Below are 25075 nucleotides of genomic sequence, written 5' to 3' on the forward strand. Positions count from 1 at the left end.
ATGAGCAACTTTCTAGCATTTCTAAAATGTCTAGACAAATAAAGAGTTGTTTCTTATGCATTTTATATGTTCTTACTTATCAAACACTGAATTTTTATGTGAAAATTTTCTCTTTCTTGCCACAAAGTCTGTTCTACTGATTTCATTTCCTATTTTCTTATAAGTACAAATTGTTTTTTATGATTACAGCTTTATGACAATTTTGAAGTGTGGATATGATATTTAACCTTTATTCCTCCCCCATAATTGCCTTTAGTACTTTAGACCTCTAGTTCCTCAACTTTTTTCTCCTCGACTTTAATTATATTATTATTTTTCCAACTATATAAAGTATCTCATTGATAACTTGGGTTGCATAATACTGAATCTTTAAATTAATCTGGATAGTATAATCATTTCTATGATATTATTGTACCTCAGCCATGAGCAATCACTGTCTCCCTAAATGTGTCATTATTTCTTTAGGGTTGTACTAACTTTTAAGAAAGTGTTTGTAAACAGAAAAATTAAATTTACTTTTCTGAAAGTTCATTGCTTTTAGTTTTTCTCTCTAGACTTAAATAGAGAAAGTTTAATCTGTCTTCCATTGAATTAATTCCAATTGAATTCACCAAGTAAAATCTTTTAGTCTGATGGTCCTCAAATAAAATACCTAATATCAAAGGCAGGCATGAGGGATGAAAAATTTGGGGACAGAGCCTTTCCTATTGTCCCATGAATTAAGCCATTTATTTCTTCTACAGAAGGGGTAATTCTTAATTATATATATATTTTTTACTGTGATAACTTGATATCATTTTAAGGACCCCAAGGTCAGCTAAACAGAAACCCAGAGTCCTTAGCCTCAAGACATAGAGATTATCTTTCCCCCATTTAAATATCACACTAGGACTTTGGATCCAACATATTCCCTAAGAATCAAGTAAAATAATTTTTTTTTTTATCATTGACTAAATAGAGTAGGGCTCTTTACAAGGCCAAATTCCTGAGACCTAAGAGATGCCCTTATACAACATGACTGTAATATTTGAAAAAAATGACTCACATTGTCACTGAATCAAGTCGAAGGTTTTCATTACATGAGGCAGAGTGAGGTGATAGTTTCACTGTATTTTACCCTTGTCTGCCATAATCTGAAGGAATGTCTTTAGTTCTGAGTGCTATATTTTAAGAAGGGCCATTAGATAGGATGTAAATTTTTTGACGGTAGGAACACTTTCACTTTTGGCTGTGTCTCTGGTGTCTAGTACATTTGCTGGCACATCATAGGCCATCAAAAAGACCTTATTGATTGCTTAATCTGTTGGCATTGCAGAGATAGAAAAAATCAGTTAACTAAATTCAGTCAGCCTCCTTTAAGTAGCTGCTCTCTGTCAGGCATGTTGTTAAGCACATAGGACTCTTATAAATCGATCTGTGATCTGAGTGACCCCTCAAATGATTCAAAGTAAACTGATCCATGTTTACCTATGCTGTAGACTCCTACCCATGTCCTCCCAAAGTCTTCCACAGGGTGTCCATTCAATATATTGGAAGTCTCTCTCACTTTTTCCTAACTTGGAAAGGATTCCAGTGAAGGTCATACATTGTTCACCAATTGACTCGCTCTTGTCTTGGACACATCACTAGTCCATGAAACAAAACACTGAAGATACAAGAAGAAAAACAAAATAGTCTTTGACCTACAGGAGAATTATGAGGATAATGAAAAGATCAAAAAGCATCCTCCCTTCATTCAACCATTCCTGCTAACACTCATCCCCTATATCTACTGACTTTTGTGGCTAAATTCCTGGGAAGGATGGCTCTCTTATGTCTACTTCCTTTCCTCTCCTTTTGTTCTTAAATCTCTATGGTTTGCCTTCCAACATTATCATTCAATCAAAAATGCTCTCAACAAAGTTTGGATTCATCTCTGTATTTTATAATCTAATGGTCTTCTTTCAATTTCACTCTTCTTGACCTCTTTGCAAACTTGAAAAAAATCATTCACTTTCTTCACATTGATATTCTCTTTTCTTTGGCCTTCCATAACAGCGCACTCTAATCTTGTTTGTCCTCTTGACTTCCTCATCTCTTGTTCTCTGTCCTTCTTCTACTCAGCTGTTAGTGATCACCATAATGTGTAAATGTTATGTCACACCAGGTCATGGACACTTTTAAAAGTCAAACAGAATGTTTTATATTTGATCCAGGAAGTAACATGAAGCACCTAAAGTTTATTGAATGGGGGTGTGTCAGATGGTGGTGTGACAGTGCAGTATATTATACTGTTGTCAACCTCTCTACTTTACTTGTCCTTTGAAAACCAAGGGAGAGATTGCTAAAACTCATTATTGTCGTAAGAAGACACAGACAGTCTTGACATCAGTGCCAACACTCTGTCCTTCACTGCTAGTAGATGGCATTTGAGATCATGAAGGACACAACAGTTTGAAACAATCCTTCAACACTGTCTGCTTTGTGTGACCTTTGAGATCCTTTAAGAATCTTGAAGTAGGAGAGCATAGAAAAGCAAGTTGCCATTTAACATTAAGGCTGCAAATGATGAAGTCATTGGCAGACCTGATGTCTCTAGCTAGCTGGTTGTTTAGGCCTTGAGTGGCTGCAGACATTTCAGAATGAAACTGACTTAACATCTTTATTTTCTCACTAAACTGCATCACTGATTTTGCATAATTGGCCTTAGAGCCCAAAAGTCTTTCACTACACTTTGGGGGTGTAATTTCAACACTTGAGATTTAAAGGTGAACATTGAATATTATATATATTACATAATAATATAAAGGCAAATATTGAATGAATTTATGGGGAAATCTTTACAGTGGTAGGGTGAAAAGTGAAGGCAGGGTACTTCAGTGAAGCACCTGGTACAGGGATGGGGAGCCTGTAGCCTCAAGTCCATATGTGGCCCTTTAGGTCCTCAAGTGCTGCCTTTTGACTGAATTTAACTTCACAGACCAAATCCCCTTAATAAAAGGATTTCTACTGCAAAATTTGGAGTCAGTCAAAGGCCACATTGGAGTACTTAGAGGGCCACATGTGGCCTCAAGTGTGCAGCTTCCTCATCCCTGACTTAGTAGGATACCAGCCATTTCACAAACTTGCTTGTAACATACCTGTTTCAACAATCTGGCTAGCAGCTTCTGTGGGAGTGTAAAACCAATAACAACCAGCTCACAGAATGTTGCAAGCCCAGGTCCTTTTGATCTGTTTTACTAAGGAAAGCAATGTTAAGGGGTTAACAATCATACTTTAATCCAACATACAAATAGCATTCACTTAGCTCAGGGGAAAAAGCCAGCACCCTGAAATCCAGAGCAAATACAATCAAATTACAAACAGACCAAATACAATTCATTGTTACCAACATCTAAGTTCAGCCAGGGAGCTCGATAACAGCTGGCTCAGAGTCACATCACTACTGCTGGAGCTCAGAGCTCCAAAAAGAAAAAGCCAGCCTCTGGTTTTATATCTTTTTCAGGGTCAAGGGTGAGTCACACATGCGACTCACCCAGGTGACCTAAAATCGTTAAAAAAAAAAATGTGACTTAAACCCGCGTGGTCTAAAAGCCTCTGATGTCACAAACATGTCACTCTAACCAATTTAAACTAAGCTTTCCCTTGAGGCAAGGAGGTCATCAAGGACTCCTAATTTAATCAAGGAAATAAAGGTCAAACTTTTCAAGGGCATGTGGTTGAAATAAGTGCTAAGAGCCCATTTTGATTGCCAATACAGTGCCTCTCATTTTTTTTTTCTCTGCTGTATGTGACCAGGAATGTGAGGTTGCCAATGTGTCAGTGAAAATGAGGTTACTGATAAAATCTTACAAATGCAGAAGGTGAAATTTTAGTTGAAACTTGAAGAAAGTTAGAGAAGTTAGGAGTTGGAGATGCAAAAGGAGAGAAATCCAGGCATGGTAGACAGTAATTAAAAATAACTGGAATTGGCTGGTGGGGGGGTCCTGTATATTGAACAGCAAGGAGTCCTATGTCACTGAATCACAGAGTCTAAAGCCATGATACAAAATCTTTATTTTCAGCTGTATACTTTTTTTTTTTTGGTAAAGTTTTATACCTCTTTTTCCCCCATATTCACTAAGGATTGGTCGTTCAAAGAAATGATCCTTTATTGCCACCTTTCCTCTTATTCTTGATGATGGCACACCATTGGTCATGTGTGTTTTCTAAGTGTTACAGTACTCAATGGTTTGATCATGGTGTGTTCCATTAGAGAGATTTCAATCCCTGTCCATTTACACTGTGGGGTTCTGATTTCAGTCATTCATCAACTGACTTTCCCAGAAGAAGTAGATCACAGAATCTAAGAAACAATATCCCTGCATCAAATTAATGTTAGCCACTTTCAAAAGTGTTTAGAAACATATATTATAATTAAAACTCACAATATATGATGATGGATATTTACAAAATATGAATACTATTAAGGCTTTTTGATGTTTCAATGGTCTGCGTCTCTACATAGCTGAATTTTGGCTTTGGAAGAAAATATCAAGTTACGCAAGATGATTATTTAAAACAAAGTAATTTTTTTCAGTGATTTAGCACTGCAAAGTGGAGAGAGAGATAGTGTTGGGAGTCAAGAAGACCTGAGTTCAGTTGTTGTTAATAATATATACAAGGGATGAGAGAAGGTACAAAGTCACTTAATATATCAGTGTCCCCAGAAACTTTGTAATACAACAGAATGACTTCCTAATCTACACACGGACCCATTTTCTATGAGCTGGTTTCCCCACCTTGAGAAAGTCCCAGTTTTGGTTAAATAAATAAACAAATGTATAAATAAATAAATCTTTCAAAATGTTATTTCAATGCTTATGATCCACTTTACCCTGTTTTCAAAATTACATGTGAATGGATTGTTTTCAAAAGTAGTAAAACTGGACGAGGTTGGAAGAGGGCATTGAAAAATAATTCAAATTTTCAAGGAGATAAGGAAGAAATGTACTGTCATTGATTAATCTGCATGGTCATAGTCAGTTGACAACCCACAATTTGAATCATCATCTCATTGAAAACCCAGCTAATAATTTTTGTTACCTCCTCAGTCAGAACTATTGAAATATACCAGAAAGATTTATCCATGCTTGAGTATATATGTCTATATCTCAGGAAATTGAAGGAGGGAGATGTTAAAAAATGTCTATAAAAGGTTGATAAACCTTTACGTGATCAAAGCATAAATACAATCAATGGCTATTAAGGTTGGCTTCCTCAAATTACCAAGAGTCTGGACTACCTGAGCCTAATACTATTTCATGTTTTAATCACCATAAAATGTTTGTGGATTCATATCTACAAGCATTTATTACCCTGTGCAGGAGAGAAATAATAGCAACTTTGAAGGTTCCTTTCTTCACAAATTACCAGGACATGCAGAGTAGACTCTGCCTTAAAAAGTGAATCTGAATTTAAAGAAAATTATGGACTAAACATTAGTATCTGAGGTACTATTAGTATTCCAGATAATTTAAAAAATAATTAAAAAAGTGCAACTCCAAGATTTGTGAATACAACTCTTTTGTCAAGGCTGTGTGTTGTTGTTTTGTTTTTCTTCCAATCACTAACAGTTCCTTAAGTCTACTACTAAATATGACTGAATTGGGAGTAATCAGGAAGAAAATAAATATATCACCTTGAGGAAAGGGAAGGGGAAGCTAGTTGGCTCAGTGGATAGAGTGCTAGAACTGGAGTCAGTAACACTTGAGTTCAAATCCAGGCCTCAGACACTTGAGACCTATGTGATCCTGGGCTGTTCACTTAATCCTGTTTACTTCACTTTCCTCCTCTGTAAAATGAGCTGGAGAAGGAAGTGGCAAACAACTCCAGTATCTTTGCCAAGAAACTCCAAATACAGTCATGAAGAATCAGACATGACAGCAATATCGGATCATTGAAGAAGAAAGAAAATAGATAGCAGGTCTATGTAGTCAACTGGCAAATTTTAAAAATTAGACAGATGTTTGATATAAATATCTATATACATGTTAGTAAAAATGTATATACATGTATGCCTACAGACATATATATATATCCATATAGATAATGATACATATATATATATATGCATATGTGTATAGTATTTATATATAGATACAGGTATATGTATATGTAAATATAGGCATGTATACATATATGTATATAGAATTTTGTACATATATGCATACATATCTATATCTGGTGAATTTATTTGTATGCATATCTGCAATATGTGTGCATATGGCTATCTATATCTATCTGCTGTGGCATAGCTAAATTGATTTACAAGTATTGATCTGGAAAGAGTACCTGGTTCATGCTATTGTAACATCTCAGGACACACAATCACACACACACACACACACACACACACACTCACACACACACACATACTGGAAGATCAATGATGTGTCAGTCAAAGTTAGACTCCAAAGGAGTTTATTTATTACACTGTCATTGAATGAGTAGGTGAGGAAAGACTAGAATATTGGAATTCAGCTATGTATCTTGATTCTATAACTTTAGGAAAAGCATTACTTTTAGAAATAAATATTGTTATCATGCAAAAAATAATGATGATAATGCTTACAATACTGATGATAATAGCTAGTAATCACCTATTTTATGATCAGTAAGACAATTTAAATTTTGCATTTAATGGAAATAGCATGATGTACTGTTTTATTTTTTTGTGGAACTTAACAAATTATGATATTTAGTAAATGATTAATTAAAATCTAAGGCCATGTGTAGCCAGAATGGCCTTTGTTTTCTTTGAATGACTCAGCTTACCTCATTGAGCCTCTGGACACTGTGGCTTGCTCTTCCGGGGCAGGAGGCCCAAAGAGCATTCCAGGAAGCAGACAACTTTCTGTGTGATGAGTCATGGGGCTGGCTGAGGGGAGGTGTTAACGGCTATGCTAGGGGGAGGGGCCAAGTCAAGAACCAATCGGCCCTGGTCGTTCAGGCGGTGCTTGATGATGTCAAAAACTCTATAAGAGGGGAGAGGACAGCTTGAAGATCCTCTTTTCCTTTTCCGGTTGGAGCCAGCGACAGTTACAGCGACAGTTACAGCGACAGTTACAGCTACAGTTGGAGCCAGAGGCAGTTACAGAGGCAGTTACGACAGTTACGTCAGTTACAGCCACAGCCACAGACACAGCTGAAGCAGGAGCTGCCAGTAGCAGAGCTGACCTACGGGAGAAAGCTGAACAAAGACTTCAGGCCAGTGGGTAATCTTATTACCATAGAGGGGGAAACATGATTTTGCTTTACGCAATCATGCTTCTCTGTAGCCTCCTGGTTACTCTTTCAAGGCGTACTTATTGGGCCTGGAAGCTTTTGATCAATATATCAAAATGGGGTTGCTGGTTCATGGGTTGGTTACTGTGGAGCCTAAATAAATGTTTTGATTCTTCTGCCTTCTACTTTGAGAGTTTCTTATATCCGGCGGTTCCGAACGTTTCAGACATGTTTATGATCCTCTTTGAGATTATAAACTCTGCCCTCCTATTACACCATGATTAAGCTGGGACCACACTGAGTGAACTCTTGGTTTCTAATATTCAGGATTTCAAATCCTTAAACATGATAGCAGTTACAATCAAACAAAATCATTTATTTGAACAAATGGAGAGATTCCCACCCCCTACTCCTTGGGAATACAAGTCATCTCTGATACTTATTGCTTATTTGTCTTACATCTAAATCAAAACAAAAAAAATCACCACTTCATGGTCAGCTTTCTGACTCTGAGACTCTCAGACTTATAGACTAGTCTATAAGACTATTCCGAGACTGGTACTTGAAACCTTTCTAGAATGATGGAACCTACTAGAGCTTGTACATTACTGACATGGTCTTGAAGAACAAAGGATCACTTTTATACAATGCTAGAGAATCAGAAAAAAATTTAGTGGAGGACATTTCAATGCAAAACTTAGAAAGGAGAATAGGGACCGGAACTGTGATTTCATTGATATAGAGAACTTCTATGTGAGGAAATTACTTCTACTAAAGTAGGTCAACACCTTCTCTGCAACTTACAGATCTTCACTCATTTTAATGCTCCATCTTCCCCCAATAAAATGTAAGTTCCTGGAAGATAGGGATTGTCTTGTTTGTTGATATAATCCCTTACTTAGCACAATGCTTAACATATTGTGTCTGTCTATCTATCTGTCTACCTATCTCTCATCTATCTATCCATCTGTCTCTTTGTTATATCTGTCTGTCTTTGTTAATCTGTATGCCTATCTGCCTATATATGACATATACACATTATTTCAAACACTGAAAGGTTAAGAGCCTTGCCCAGGATCACACAACCAGTCAATGTAAAATGCATGACAGTAATTCAAGTCCTCCTTGATCCAAGGTTAGCTCTATAATCCATTATATCACACCCCATCTCAGTAATCCCAATAACTAACAATGATAATCAATTTTTGGACTTTATATTAATAGGTAGTCATTTAAATTTTGAAAGGAAAAGTTCTCAAGTAACATTTATGGTAAAAAAAAAAATCTTGTGGGTCAATATTTGTCCTAAACATCCCTTTGAGGCAGAATAACACTAATAGTTGTGGACAAAATGAAAAACAAAAAGTATTATGTGGATTCCATGACTTCAACTCAGATGCCTAAATAATTGGAATAATAATTTTAAAATAAAATAAGCATCTTTCTTTATGTTTCAGAGATTTGAGAACTGAGACCTGTATTCAAAGTAAGATACTAGATGGCTGGTATTTACATAGCATTTAAAGTTTTGTGTAGTGCTTTGCATGTGTTATCTAATTTGGTGTGAGGAAAGTGCTAAGATGATATTGTCAAGAATGCAGCTGTTGCTGGTTTTGTGACAGAGAAACATCACTTAGTCCTGTGGCACACTTTATGTGACAATAAGGTGGCACAGTGGACAAAGCACTGGGCTTCGAATCAGAGAGACTCATTTTCAAGAGTTCAAATCCAACTTCAGACCCTTACTAACTGAATAAATTTGATTAAGTCACTTAACCCTGTTTTCTTCAGTCCTTCATCTGTAAAATGAACTGTAGGAAGAAAGGGCAAACCAGTCTTTGTATCTTTGGTGAATGTAGTCATAAAGAAAAGAGTTGGACGTGACTGAAAGCAACAGAACAGCAACAACATTCTATGCATAAAACATCAGACAACACACAACACGCTCTACTTAAAAAGATGTTTCCAGAGATATTAACAGAGGAGTCACAGATACAATCATTGAGAGAAAACCATACCAACATTCAGCCTTCCCCAAATTGTGCTTCTCTGCCATAATTTGGTCTTGAGGGACTTTCAAGCTCCCTTCCTGTCAACCCAAGCCAAACCACCAGTTTTTATAAGAAAAGTTTCACCAAAAATGCCCCAGACATGTAGTCTCTCTGCATTTTGACAGGTTCTCCACAGATATTTTCAAGGTAGGTAGAAACAGGTGTACAACTTTTGGCTGTTAACCACAACTGCTAATTTTTGTTCACATATCTTAATCTTGCTGACTCCTTCAATGTGGTAACATTAAGATAGACATCACAGATCAAGCATAAAAGGTCCAGCAAGGGTCCAGGAGGTCAAAAAATCAGCAAGAGAACTACTAACTAATAGTGTTCCTAAGTTCTGGTGCTAGAACAAAGATGATTTGTGATTATATCTTTATACTTATATGGCTTTAGACCTGCCATTTAATCCTATCCTTAATTAAGGAAAGGACACTGATTTCCAAAAATAAGTATTTAAGTTTATAATTGCAAGCTTTCTAATATGCCACAAAAATGACCAATCTGTTGAACAGCATGAGACAAATCATTGGTTAAGGAAAATACAACCTTTATTTAACAACTTTGAGCAGGGAAGGAAACTGACAAGGTAATCTCAGCTGCTTCTGCTTTGTAGCTGTATTCTACCAACTGCACATCTGGGCTCTTGCTTTATCTTCACTCATATGCATAACTGGCCAACTCTAGGAATTATAATTGAATAGAAAATGTGGCTTTAGCCAAGTATTTTTTCATCCCTTGAAGAATCTATGATTTTATCCATTGACTGCTCCCTTCACAAGTCTAGATTGAAATCCATCTAAGACACATCATCATAGAGAGTTATTGTGGTCAAAATAAAGACTAGCATGCACGCAAACAGTAATAAGTTTCTATAAATTTGGTTTGTGTATTGGTAATTAAGGTGTTTTCTCTTTTAGAATGCTAAAGTATTCAGGTGGCTTTGATTAAGTCTTTCTAGGTGCTAAGCCCCAGACCTGCACCCTTTTGCTAACTAGGTGTGAAGACCCAAGGCCACACCTTTTTGCTGATTAAGGGTAGAGGCTTCGGGCCCTAAGAAGGGTATATAAACTCAAAGGTTAACATTTTGTTTGGGACTCTCACTCACTGCAAGAGTACTATGTGATTTGACTAGACTCTGGGCATCCATTGTTAAGAGCCCCCCTGGCTTTGAAGAAACCCAGCTTTGGGGCTTCTCTGGTAATTATGTATTGCTATGTATAGAATGGTTTCTGTTATTTGATCTGTTTGTATAATGTATGTTTGTAATTTCTATTTCTATTTGCTCTGAAGTTCAGGGTGCTGGACTTTCCCCCTGAGCTAAGTGAACGATATATTTATGTTTGATTAAAGTGAGATTGTTAACCCCTTAAGGTTGCTTTCCTTAGAAAAGTGGATAAAAGAATCTGTGCTGGCAGCTCTTTTGCGTGCTGATGTTGTTGGTCTTACACAACCACAGTATGGGCAAGCCACATTGTTGTTACAAAGTGGTACAGAAGGCAGAATCTGCAGATTAAAAGGAAAGTATGGAGTTTGGGGTTACTGAGATAGTGGTTGAATGTTTCCCAGTTATTGGGTTGTTCCTTATACTTGTGGTGGCTATGGTTCTGTGGAGACCCAGAGGCCTGAGGGAAAAGTGGTGGGTGGCAGTGATGGGAGTGGTTTCCCTGGTGCCTAGAGCAGGGTCCCTGGGAGATTACCTACCCTTCCCCTCCGTACCCCACTAGGACTCTGGAGGAGACAGACTGGAGCAGAGGCTATGGGAGGAGAACAAGCAGTGGCTTGTGGGAGCTGGGGATGGCCAGAGCCAGGGCTGGAGTGGATTAGCCCTTCTCCAAACTGAAAGGGTGAATGTCTTGAGATTGTATTGTATGTGGAGCCTTGAGGCAGGCACAGAGAACTGCTTTCATACATACTCTACAGAAGCAGTTGGTAAAGCAAGAGAAAAAAAAAAGCAGGTGTGATAGGAGTGGTTGGTGAGGTGAGAGAAAAAAGCAGTTGGTTGCCAACATACTGACCCATCCTGCATGAGAACTTTGGAAATGTGAGAGTGGGAGCTGCCTACATTGGTATTCTGGCAGAAGCCAGTAGCAGCCAACAGGAACTGGATGACCATAACCCAGGAGCTTGGAGTTCAGCCCTGGGGCAAGATAAAAACTTTGCAGCAATGCACTGAATGTGCTTTTTTCCTTCCTTCCCCTGGGACTGTTTGGGACCCAGGAGGGAGTGGTGGAGTTGTCTGTGGTGGGAGGAGGGAAATGCCATGGATCCCTCAGGATCCTACCCTCTTGGTTTTGTTGCCCAGCCATCCCTCAGGACATGGAAGTACAGGGCTAGAACAGTTTGGGAAGGACAGACCATGCAGAGAACTTTATTTGGATTTTTTTGTCTGCATTGGGACTTTGGTAATTAAAGCATGCCTGTACATGAGGGTACCAGGAGGAAGCCTGCAATGGCGGTGTGTGGAAAAGGACATAACCCCAAGAAGGACTCTATTTGGACACTTTATTTACCAAAGAAGATTGTAACTTGCTGTAATCTAGGGGTGGATGGTGTTTGTATTATAAACAAGTGTTTTGAGGAATGACACTGAGTGATATGTTTTATTATGTTGTGAATGTTATGCTTTAGTTCCCTGATTGGATCACAATGTACAATGCCTCTATTTGCTCCAGGATCCATGGCTATTTAGATTGTGTAAAGCCAAGGATCCTGGTAAGGGGCAGAGTGTGTTGGTAATCAAGTGCCTTTGGTTAAGACTTACTAGGGGCAAAGGCCCAGGCCAACACCCTTTTGCTGATTAGGTTTGGAGCCTTTGGGCCCTAAGAAGAGTATATAAACTCAGAGGTTAGCATTTTGTTTGGGGCTCTCACTCTCACTAGAAAAGGGTCCTGTAATTTGACTAGACAAAACTCTGGGCAGCCATTGTTAAGAGCCCCTCAGCTTTGGGAAACCCAGATGTTGGTGCTTCAGTGGTAACTATGTATATTGTGATTTGGTTAGATAGAAATGTTGATTTGTTTATATTGTCTCTGTTTGTAATTTCTGTTTGCATCTGCTCTGAAGTTCAAGGTGCCGGCTTTTCCCCCTGAAATAAGTGAATACATATGTATGTTTGATTAAAGTGAGACTGTTAACCCCTTAAATTTTCTTTCCTTAGAAAAGGAGATCAGAGGACCTGTGTTGGCAGCCCTTCTGTTTGCTGGTGATGTTGGTGTTATACAGCCACAGCAGCTGCTACCGATATTGTTGTTACAGCTGGTCATTAGATGATGGGCATGCAGTTACATAATGGTGACATTCTTAAAGCCTTCGCACCTTGGCACGTGGTCTTTATTATTACAGTTATTGAAAGATCAGGAATACCTCCAGTGCTCAATGAGGGATTAGAGGTGCTTATAAATGGAGTCAAGAAAATGCGCATCTATTTTCTGATGGTTTTGAACCTAGGGCATTATTTTATGTCAGCTAAGGTGAATTAGACCTTCTCACATGTTGGCTCTTTTTGAATTCCACTATCTGGTTAGTTCCCCTTCCTTATGCTCATCTACTACATTATTCACTCGTTTTCTCTACCTCGGTTTTCGCTACTCTTCTCTATCACACCCTATTTTTCTAATGTTTTGATCATGTAATCTACTATAAAGGGCCAGAATATTTATTATTACATTCCATGTGTTGTAGACTCCTGATCTTTGCCTCTCATTGTTGTTACCCAAAACCCACTGTGAAATCAAGGGACTGTGGAGGAAAATTCAGAGTTGTAATCCCCTTACAACTCTATTCAATTGCTTCTGTTAGATTTTCATTTTAACACTTGTCCATGGGAGATTTAATTGTTCTACTGTTCCCTGCACTACACAGAATACATTTGGAGAACATTGTTCAATGTACAATAACACACTCTGCAAATGAAAAATTACTGTGTTCAGAGAACAGTGACTGATAGGGTCAGGGGTGTGCTGGTAATGTGTCCAATAGGACAATGAATTCTTCACACTGTCTCCATCATTTTTTTAAGTCTAGACAAAAAACAGCACAATAAAGGAAGCCCTAATTTGTAGTATTTGTTAGTTTCTAAGGTGAAAATGCCCACACCATAAATTTAACAATCAACTTCAGCCATTCCAAGCTGCCTGCAGAAAACCATCTAGATGCCATGAAACACTTCTAAACTACCATATATTGATATCAATGGAAGGAATGTTTAACCAGAAGTGAAGAATGAAGTGGATAAGTTCTTTGTGCAAACTTTCTTCAATGCCCCTATTCTCCTTTATGACTCGACAAATGGCTCTTAGAATATAAAAAAATTAACCTGATCATGCTTTCCATTGTCCTACTCTGTCATAAGCCAGTGGCCCCAGCTGACCCCAGGTTCTATATAAATTTGGGGGTAGAAGTGAAATTTCTTCAAATATTACTGAAAAAAAACTTTTCTCATTTTTCCTGATTCCTCAGTTTCTGTGATTAAAATTTTTTTACTGTTAATCAAGACCCCTTATTCATAGCATTAATAGGCCTGGATAGGATTCTCTCTTATCCAGATGGGATGAATTTGCTATAATGAAGTGGAGGGAAACTGAGGCAATTTACTCAGGACTCTGACATGAGGAGATGGCTATGCTTCTGCAAGAGATGAAAGCAATATAGGAACCCATAGTTCTTAGAATAGTACTTCAAAAAAAGTATGAGGACTTCAACCTGGAGACGATATGTAACAAGAAACCACTTTTGGTCAATAAGAAAGAAATAACATGAATAAAGTAGAAAGTAGAATTATAACTTATTCCTTTAGCAGTGCCAGAGCTTTTTGTAGATAAAGCAGGTAGTTCCCTTCATGGTATGGTTGGAAAGGCACTAAAAGATTTCCCTTCTCCAATATCTCCATAAGGACATTTTGTTATTGTTTCTGTAACATACAACTACCTTTTATTTTTTATTTTTTTTATTTTTAATGAATAGTATTTATTTTTTCCAGTTATACATAATGACAATTTTTAATATTCATTTTTAAAAATTTTTTCCCTTGAATTTTTTTAAATTTATTTATTTAACATATTTAGTTTTCAGCATTGATTTCCACAATAGTTTGAATTACAAATTTTCTCCCCATTTCCACCCTCCCCCCCACTCCAACATGGCATATATTCTGGTTGCCCTGTTCCCCGGTCAGCCCTCCCCTCTATCACCCCTCTCCCCTCTCATCCCCTTTTCCCTTCCTTTCCTGTAGGGCAAGATAAATCTCTACACCCCATTGCCTGTGTATCTTATTTTCTAGTTGCATGCAAAAACGTTTTTTTTTTGTTTTTGAACATCTGTTTTTAAAACTTTGAGTTCCAAATTCTCTCCCCTCTTCCCTTCCCACCCACCCTCCCTAAGAAGTCAAGGAATTCAACCTAGGCCACATGTGTATCATTATGTATAACCCTTCCACAATACTCATGTTGTGAAAGACTAACTATATTTTGCTCCTTCCCAACCCATCCCGCTTTATTGAATTTTCTCCCTTGACCCTGTCCTCTTTCCAAAGTGTTTGTTTTTGATTACCTCCACCCCCATCTGCCCTCCCCTCCATCATCCCCCCCTTTTATTTTTTTTATCTTCCTCCCTCTTCTTTCCTGTGGGGTAAGATACCCAACTGAGTATGCATGGTATTCCCTCCTCAGGCCAAATCCGATGAAAGCAAGGTTCACTCATTCCCCCCTCACCTGCCCTCTCCCCTCCTCCCACAGAACTGCTTCCTCTTGCCACCTCTATGTGAGATAATCCACCCCATTCTATCTCTCCCTATCTCCCTCTCTCAGTATGTTGCTCTCTCATCCCTTAATTTGATTTTATTTCTTTTAGATATCTTCCCTTCATCTTGAACTCACCCTGTGACTGCTCTCTCTCTCTTATATATATATATATATATATATATATATATATATATATATATATATATACACACACATACATATACGTATATATGTATATATACACACACATAGATATATACATACATACACATTCACCTATATATACATAAACTATATATATATATATATATACATACACACATATACATATATATGCATATTCCCTTCAGCTACCCTAATACTGATGTCTCATGTATCATACACATCATCTTTCCATGTAGGAATGTAAACAAAACAGTTCAACTTTAGTAAGTCCCTTGCAATTTCTGTTTCTTGATTACCTTTTCATGCTTCTCTTGATTCTTGTGTTTGAAAGTCAAATTTTCTATTCAGTTCTGGTCTTTTCACTGAGAAAGCTTGAAAGTCCTCTATTTTATTGAAAGTCCATATTTTGCCTTGGAACATGATACTCAGTTTTGCTGGGTAGGTGATTCTAGGTTTTAATCCTAGCTTCATTGACCTCCGGAATATCGCATTCCAAGCCCTTCGACCTCTTAATGGAGAAGCTGCCAGATCTTGGGTTTTTCTGATTGGGTTTCCACAATACTCAAATTGTTTCTTTCTGGCTGCTTGCAGTATTTTCTCCTTGAACTGGGAGCTCTGAAATTTGGCAACAATATTCCTTGAAGATTTCTTTTTGGGATCTTTTTGAGGAGGCCATCGATGGATTCTTTCAATTTGTATTTTGCCCTGTGGCTCTAGAATATCAGGGCAGTTCTCCTTGATAATTTCTTGAAAGATGATATCTATGCTCTTTTTTTGATCACGGCTTTCAGGTAGTCCAATAATTTTTAAATTATCTCTCCTGGATCTATTTTCCAGGTCAGTGGTTTTTCCAATGAGATACTTCACATTGTCTTCCATTTTTTCATTCCTTTGGTTCTGTTTTATAATATCTTGATTTCTCATAAAGTCACTAGCTTCCACTTGCTCCAATCTAATTTTTAAAGTACTATTTTCTTCAGTGGTCTTTTGGACCTCCTTTTCCATTTGGCTAATTCTGCCTTCCAAGCCATTCTTCTCCTCATTGGCTTTTTGGAGCTCTTTTGCCATTTGAGTTAATCTATTTTTTAAGGTGTTGTTTTCTTCAGTGTATTTTTCAGTATTTTTTGGGTCTCCTTTAGCAAGTCATTGACTTGTTTTTCATGGTTTTCTTGCATCCTTCTCATTTCTCTTCCCAATTTTTCCTCTACTTCTCTAACTTGCTTTTCCAAATCCTTTTTGAGCTCTTCCGTGGTCTGGGACCAGTTCATGTTTTTCTTGGAGGCTTTTGGTGTAGGCTCTTGCACTTTGTTGACTTCTTTAGGGTGTATGTTTTGGTCTTCTTTGTCACCAAGAATCCAAAGTCTGAGACTGAATCTGGGTGTGTTTTCACTGCCTGGACATATTACCAACCAATTAACTTGACCCTTGAGTTTTTCAGCGGGGTATGACTGTTTGTAGACTAAAGAAGTTCTATGTTCCACGTTTGGGGGGGATGTGCCAGCTCTGCCACACCAGCACTCCTCCTTCCCCAAGAACGCCCAACCCGGACTGGGCTTAGATCTTCAGCAGGCTGTGCACTCCTGCTCTGATCCGCCACTTAATTCTACCCACCAGGTGGGCCTGGGCCGGAAGCAACTGCAGCTGTAGCTGCCCCACCTCTGCCGCCCCGAGGGCGGTGGCCAAACCTCGAACTCCTTCCACTCCCTCAGCTTTTCCCACTACCCTTCTCCACTGTCTTTAGTGTTTGTGGTTTGAGAAGTCTGGTAACTGCCACAGCTCACTGATTCAGGGCTCTAGGGCCCGCTCCCCTGTCTCCTGTTCTGGTTGGTCTGCGCCGCTCACGCTGGGCTCTGCTCCACTCGGCTCCACTCGGCTCCACTTCCAGCTCTGTGTGGGATAGACCTCACCCAGAGACCATCCAGGCTGTCCTGGGCTGGAGCCCTGCTTCCCTCCGTTATTTTGTGGGTTCTGCAGTTCTAGAATTGGTTCAGAGCCATTTTTTATAGGTGTTTGGAGGGACAGCGGGAGCTCACACTAGTCCCTGCTTTCCAGCTGCCATCTTGGCTCCATCCCCCTGCTCATCATTTCTTATAGCACAACGGTATTTCATCATGTCACATATCACAATTTGTTCAGCCATTTCCCAATTGATGGACATCCTCTCAATTTCTAATTCTTTGGCATGAGGAAGGAGTTGCTATAAATAATATTGTACATATAGAGCCTTTTCCTTTTTTTAAAATGTCTTTTGGGCAACAGACCAAGTAGTGGTATTGCTAGGTCAAGGAGTATGTATGATTTTGTAGCAATTTGAGAATAGTTCCAAACTGTTCTATAGACTGGTTGAATCAGAACACAACACCAACAACAGTGCATTAAAGTCTCATTTTTTCCCACATCCCCTCCAACATTTGTCATTTTCTTTTTCTGTCCTATTAGTCATTCTAATAGGTATGAAGTAGTACCTCAGAATTGTTTTAGTTTGCATTTCTTAAATCAATAGTGAGTGAGAACATTTTTCCCCATATGACTATAGGTAGTTTTGATTACTTAATCTGAAAATTCATCTTTTATCATTTATTATTTGAGGAATGGCTTTTAATTTTATAAATTTGATTCATTTCTCTATATGTTTGAGAAATGAGGCCTTTATCAGAGAAACTTGCTTTATTTTTTTCACAGTTATTATTGCTAACTGTATTTCCCTCCATCCTATTCCCCCTTACCTTTTCTCTCTCTCCTTTCACTGTGTCCCTCCTCAAAAAGTGTTTTGCTTTTAACTACCCCCTTCCACAATCTACTATCCCTTCTATCACTCTCCTCCTCTTTTCCCCTTCCCCTCCTACTTTCCTGTGGGGCAAGATATATTTCTACACCCAGTTGAGTGTGTATATTATTGCCTCTTTGAGCCAATCCTGATGAGAGTAAAGTTCACTTACTCCTCCTTATCTGCTCCCTTCTTTCCCTCCACTGTAAATGCTTTTTTTACCTCTTTTATATGAGATAATTTAGCCTATCCTAGCTCTCCCTTTCCCTTTCTCACAGAACATTCCTCTCTCTCCCATTAATTTTACTTTTTAGATATCATGCCTCCATATTCAGCTTAAACCTATGTCCTCTGTCTACAAAGTAGGCCTGCACATCTTGCAACCCTAAGGCCTGACCAAAATCCTTTGGCAGGCAGAGCTATGACTTTGTTATCTTCTTCTGAGTGTGTGTTTTGATCTTCCTCATCACCATAGTAACTTTTCTATAGTCAGGATTTGTTTCTGTTCTTTACTCATTTTCCCAGTCTATTACATGATTTTTCACTCTTGAAGTAGGGCTTTGCTTCCATGGTGGAAGGGGCACTGTGCCCAACTTCAGGGCTTTTATGTAGCTACTTTCAGAGATACTTCTAGGGACTTATAGTTTTCAGCTCTTTCAAGGTGGTATGATCTAATGAGAGGCATTTAGTATTCCCCTGGCCTGTACTCTGTTCTATGGGTAACCACAGTGACCACTCTTTTCTGCCCTGGAATGGTGAAGAGGGTCCCTGCTCCACTGTGGCCTCAATCTCTGGTCTGCTAGTGCTCCTCCTCCCCTGGAACTGCCACCCCGGACTGTGATTTAGATCCATGTTTGGGCGAAGCAATGGAGACCTGCCTCAGTGCTAGCAAAGAGATCTGTATAATCTCCTTCTGACCAATTGTTTAACCCCCCTTACCATCTGTGGACTAAAAGTTCCAGAAGCAGCCACGGCCACTGCTGATTCAGTGCTTCCCAAGACTGCTCCTGGTTTGCTGTGGCTGGGGCTGGCTGGCATGACCTGCACTATGCTATGCTCTACTCTTACCCAGGTTTGACAGACCTTTGCTGCTGACCTTCCAAGTTGCCTTTGGTTTCTGTGGTCTGAGATCTGGAAACATTCATTGCTGCAGCTGACTCAGTTGCCCTGAAGCCTACTCCTGGTTTGCTGGGGCCTGGACTATACTGGTGTGGCCTGAACTGAACTGTGCTCCTCTCTCACCCTGGTGTAACACACCTCTTCTGCCAACCTTCTAAGTTGTCTTATCCTGGAAATTTGTTTCACTGTCTTTTTGTGAGATTTACTGCTCTAGAATTTGTTTTGAGTCATTATTTAAAGCTATTTGGAGGAGTTTGTGGGAGAGCTCAGGAGATTCACTGCCTTAATTCAACCATCTTGGTTTTACCTCCAGCTGCAATTTTAAAAATAGTTCATCTACTATTTGAATCATAAAGAATTTTGATTTCAAACTACAACATGCCTTAGAGTTTACATACAAGGGGATCTTATCTTTTTTTGTTCTCATCAATCCTTTTTAGCAGGGTGGTCTGCAGAAGAAGGGGCAATGCTGACCTTTTTTTAGAATAATATTATTAAATACAAAAAAAGTATATAGGATCATAAAAGAAACCTTTAACTAACATATACACACAATTAGAGGTTCTCAGGTCAGACCGCAACATCTAGTCCAATCTTCTTTTTTAAGAGGATAAAAGAAGAATACAAAGGTAATAAGCAAAAAGACAGAATTTAAGACCAGCTCCTCAGATTTCATGCTTGGTGTCCCTTCTCCTCTACTATACCATTTCACATCTGCAATGAGAAAGGAGACAAAATCTGGTGACATGATTGAACATTCATTCTAAACAAATTCCCTAAAATTGGGGCACAGATAATGAGAATCCAGACTTTGGCCAAAGGGTAATTTGAATAGGACTTCAGCAAATAAAGCAGTATGAATTTATTGTGGAAATCAGAAAGATAGATACTACTGCTGCTGGTGTTAGAATTACTATGATCTGTATAATTATTATTACTACAATGGTTGTAACAGATGAAAAGCCTTCCAAGCCTTAAAGCACTATATAAATGTCAACCATGATTTCTGATTCTTCTATGTTATTATTAATATCTTAGTATTTCTCTAACAGCAGCGGATGGGCCCTCAGTAGGTATGATCAGCAAGCAATACATAACCAACACAAATGTGCCAAATATACCTTCAGAGTATATGGTATCATCCCAGAAATGCAGGATTCTATTTCTTCCACAACTGATGAATCAGTCCCCTTGTCTCCACTGATATAACAGTCACCCTTATTATCTCTTACTGGACAAGGGCAACAATCTCTCCTTAAGTTGCCTCCATCTAGTCTCTCTTCTCTCCAATCCATGTTTCAGTCCACTGATGGTAGGGGGGTTAAACAATTGGTCGGAAGGAGATTATAGAGGTCTCATTGCTAGCACTGGTCATTCCTAACATACAGTTCTGACTTGGCCACTTGTTTGCCCAGGAAGCTTCAGTGCCTCTCCATTTTCTCAAGCATAAAATACAGACCCCATTATTTGCCATTTACAGAATTAAAAAGTTGATTCTGGCTTATCTTTATGACCAGATGGCACATTCATCTTTTTCATATGCTTCATGTTACTGTATTATATTGCCTTCCTTACTGTTTCTCAAACAGGAATTTCTATCACCCAATTTTTATTTTCCACATTAGCCTGAATACTCTCTTTTATCCACTTTACTTTTTGGAAACTCTAAATTTCTTAAAGGCTCAATTGAGTAGTACCCTCTCCTATAAGAGGTGGACATATTTACTAATTTTCAGACATTTTATATCCTTCTAGTAAAAGATAAGGTGCTTAAAGGCAGAAATAAGTTCACTCTGTGTGTGTGTGTGTGTGTGTGTGTGTGTGTGTGTGTGTGTATGCCCAATCACTGGAACAATGTTAATCATAGAAGTGTTGCTTAAATAAATCTTTGTGTTTATGTCTTTGCAATTTCAAAACAATCTTCTATAAATACTGTTGGACATAAACTCTTTTCCTCTTTCTTCACACTTGTTTCAACAATCCGGCTAGCAGCTTCTGTGGGGGTATAAGATCCACCAACAGCCAGCACCCAGAAAGCTGCGAGCAGGCTGCAAAAGCACAGGTTCTTTTGATCTGCTTTAATAAGGAAAGCAACGTTTAGAGGTTGACAAGCTTACTTTAATTCAGCATACAAATGTCATTCACTTAGTTCAGGGGAAAAAGCCAGCACCCTGAACTTCAGAATAAATACAAACAAATTACAAACATCAACAGACAGACCTTGTCTGCTTCAAATCCCAATACAGAGATACCAGAGTTTAACGAAGTCCCAGCATCCGGGTTACAAGCTGGAGGGCCCTTAACTACAGCTGCCCGGAGTCTCTGCATCAGCACACCAGCACAAGTGAGAGCCCTAAACAAATTACAAAGAGACAGACCCAATACAATTCATAGCCACCAACATCTAGGTTCAGCTTGGGAGCTCAGAACAAGGGCTGGCCCAGAGTCACACGTGCCACCACTGCTGTGGGTAAGGGCTCCAAAGAAGAGAAAGCCAACCCCTGGTTTTATATCTTTTTCAGCGTCAGGGGTGAGTCACAAATGCGACTCACCCACATGACCTAAAATTGTCACAAAGAGGCTACTTAAACCTAGGTGGTCTAAGAGCCTCTGATGTCCCAAACCTATCACTCAAACTCATGTGTAAAACTAGGCCCTCCCCTCAGGTAGCCCCACCTTAGGCCCCACCTTAGTTGCCAATCCACACCCACATAGGTTTTACACCTAATAGGGGTTTGGGCCTAGGGCTTAGCACCTAGTAAGGCTCAATGAAATACACTGAATTACTCAAAGGGAACAAAAGCCAAACTAAGTGCTAAGGGCCCATTTTGCTTAGCCGTGCATCCTGGAACATACATTGTGATCCAGTTATGCAGGAAACTAAAACATATCATTCACAACAAAGCAAAACATATCATTCAGTGACATTCCCAAATATTTGTTTACAATACAAACATGACCCACCCCTAGGTCCCAGCAAGATAATATCTTCAATCAATCATTCCCAAAATACTTGTTAACAATTCAAATGTCCACCCCTAGGTGAAAGCAAGTAAATCCCTTAAACTCATAAAGTACTTCTTAAGCATCTCCCTGACATTGCAGGCTTTTCCCCAGTACCCTGAGGTACAGGCATGTTTTAGTTAGTAAAGTCCTAAAGAAAACAAACAAACAAATAGAGTTCCCTTGGGGATGTCTCTTCCCCAAACTGCCATTGCAGGCTCCCACGTGGCATCCAAAGTCCCAATTTCAAATAAAGAGTCCAAACAAAGTTCTTTTAGGGTCTTTTCTCCCCATTATTTTCCAGTCCCTGATTCCAAGTCCTGAGGGGTGACAGGAAGATAAAAGCCAAAGGGGTGGGGTCCCTGGGGGGATCCAAGGCACTTCCCCCACACCAACAAAAAAAATCCATGTCTTCCTCCTGGATCACAAGCAGCCCAAGCAGAAGGGACCAACAAGGCAGACTTGGTGCCTTGCTATAAAGTTTCCATCTTGCCCCAGGGCTGAATTCCCAGCCCCTGGGTTCCAACTCTGACTGGCCTTACCTGGCTTCTTCTGGAATCCTGATGTAGGTGGTTCCCCATCTTTGTGCTCACCTCACCAAAGTCAGCTGGAAGGCAGCTCACTGCTCTCACCTTTCTAAAGTTCTCATGCAGGCAGTCTTCTGCTCTGTCTGGGTCAGTATTTCAGCAGCTGTCATCCATTTCTTCTTTTTTCTCACCAGCCCCTCCCGCCAAATCTATAGGAAGGCTATTCTCCAAGTCTTCAAGGCCATTCTCCACTCCTGTTTCAAAACTCCATATACAATATAATCTCAAGACATTCACCCTTTCAGCACAGTCCTCCTGGGCCAGGCTTATCAGCTTAAGCCCTGGGAAGCAGGGATTATCTCCTCCTCTGGGCCCCTGGGAAACCACGCCCAGCACTTCCACCAGCCTGTTTTCCTTCGGGACTTTGTTGCTCCTGAGGCTGCACAGAACCATAGCTGCCCCAAGTACAAAGAGTAGTCCAAAAACAGGGAAACCTTCAACCAACCCAGTACCCCAAACACCATGCTTTCCTGTTAAAGCCAGATCCTGACCACCACTATGCCATTTGTTTCAACAATCCAGCTAGCAGCTGTTGTGGGGGTGAAAACCCAACAACAAGAATGCTACCAGTGCACTCCAAAAGCACAGATTCTTTTGATCTACTTTAATAAGGAAAGCAAGGTTAAGGGGTTGACAAGCTTACTTTAATTCAGCACACAAATATCATTCACTTAGTTCAGGGGAAAAGGACCGGCACACTGAACTTCAGAGCAAAATACAAACAAAGCACAAACATCAACAGACAGACCTTGTCTAATTCAAATCCCAATACCTAGTTACCAGAGTTTAACAAAGTCCCACCATCCAGGTTACAAGCTGGAGGGCTCCTAGCTATAGCTGCCCGGAGTCTCTGCCTCACGCATTCGACTCACCCACATGACCTAAAATTGTCACAAAGAGGCGACTTAAACCCATGTGGTCTAATAGCCTCTGATGTTCCAAACCTATCACTCAAACACATTTGTAAACTAGACTCTCCCCTGAGTTAGCCCTACCTTGGGCCCCACCTTAGTTACCAATCCCCACCTACAGAGGTTTTACACCTAATAGGGGTTTGGGCCTGGGGCTTAGCACCTAGTAGGGCTCAATGAAATACACTGAATTACTCAAAGGAAACAAAGCAAACTTTTCAAGGGTACTTGTTGAACTAAGTGCTAAGAACCCATTTTGCTTACCAACACAGCACTCTTTGGCATGTAGGCACAGTAACACTAGAGTTGGGTCAAAGAGTATGCAATTTTTTATCTTTGGGATAGCATTACAAATTCATTTCCAAAATGGCTGAAACAACTTATCCAAGGCATTTTCCAACCCCCCCGCCCCCCCAATACACACACACATACACACATATGGTTTCCCCAACTTCCCAAAAATTTGTTATTTTTTACTTTTATTTTGATTTTGCTTCTGCTTTGGATAAAGCAGTAAGACAACAATAACAATATAGATGACAATTGTCAAAGTACCTATGTAGTTCTGTATCATAAAGTATACAAGACTCTCCACATAGAAGGTAAAAGAAGTAAACCATTCATTCAGACACCAGAGAACCATATCCCATAACCAAACGATCAGCTCCTACAGCCTGTCAGTCCACTTCATCATAAAGTAAGGAACCCAAAACATTCAATACAGAATATCACAACATGGAATCTCAACATCTCCAAACCTCTCTGACCCCCTGCTGAGGTCTTTCCTAAAACAAATTCATAGTGCGTCTAAGTCAGCCTGTTCCATTCTAACAATCATGAGGGCAGCACTTAGCAGCTACCGGCAGCCACGTTCTCTCTCTCTCTCTCTCTCTCAGCTCTTCTCTCTCTCTCTCCTCAGCATTTTCTTGTGACCATCCCTTCCTTTCTGTCAGAAGCTCCTTAAACCTGGTAACTTAAGCTTGCTGTGACATAAGCAGGTAACATGGCGTGAGAAAGATGTCTGAATAAACATTGCTAATACAACGGATATGGAAAGGTACATGGAATGTTTGAATTTAAAATTAATTAAAATTTCAGTGATTTGGATTTCTTTTTTATATTAGTGACCAGTTATGACTGATATTGAAGACGGAGCTATTCACTTGGCCAGAAGCTGATAGTTTAATATATTGGCATATGTTAGTATTTGGTTTGTAGTTATTTTTTTTCTTTAAACCTATATTCATTTGAAGGGAATTCCCCCCCATCCAGTGCTGGATGTTAGGATGACCAGTGCTAGCAATGAGACCCCTATAATCTCCTTCTGATGAATCATTTAACCCCCTTACCATCTGTGGACTGAAACATGGATTGGAGAGATGAGAGACTAGATGGAGACATCATAAGGAAAGATTATTGCCTTCATCCAGTAAGAGATAGTGGGGGTGACTGTGATATCAGTGGAGACAAGGGGACAGATTCG

The sequence above is a fragment of the Trichosurus vulpecula genome, chromosome 3, assembly GCF_011100635.1.
Source record: "Trichosurus vulpecula isolate mTriVul1 chromosome 3, mTriVul1.pri, whole genome shotgun sequence".
NCBI lineage: Eukaryota > Metazoa > Chordata > Mammalia > Diprotodontia > Phalangeridae > Trichosurus > Trichosurus vulpecula.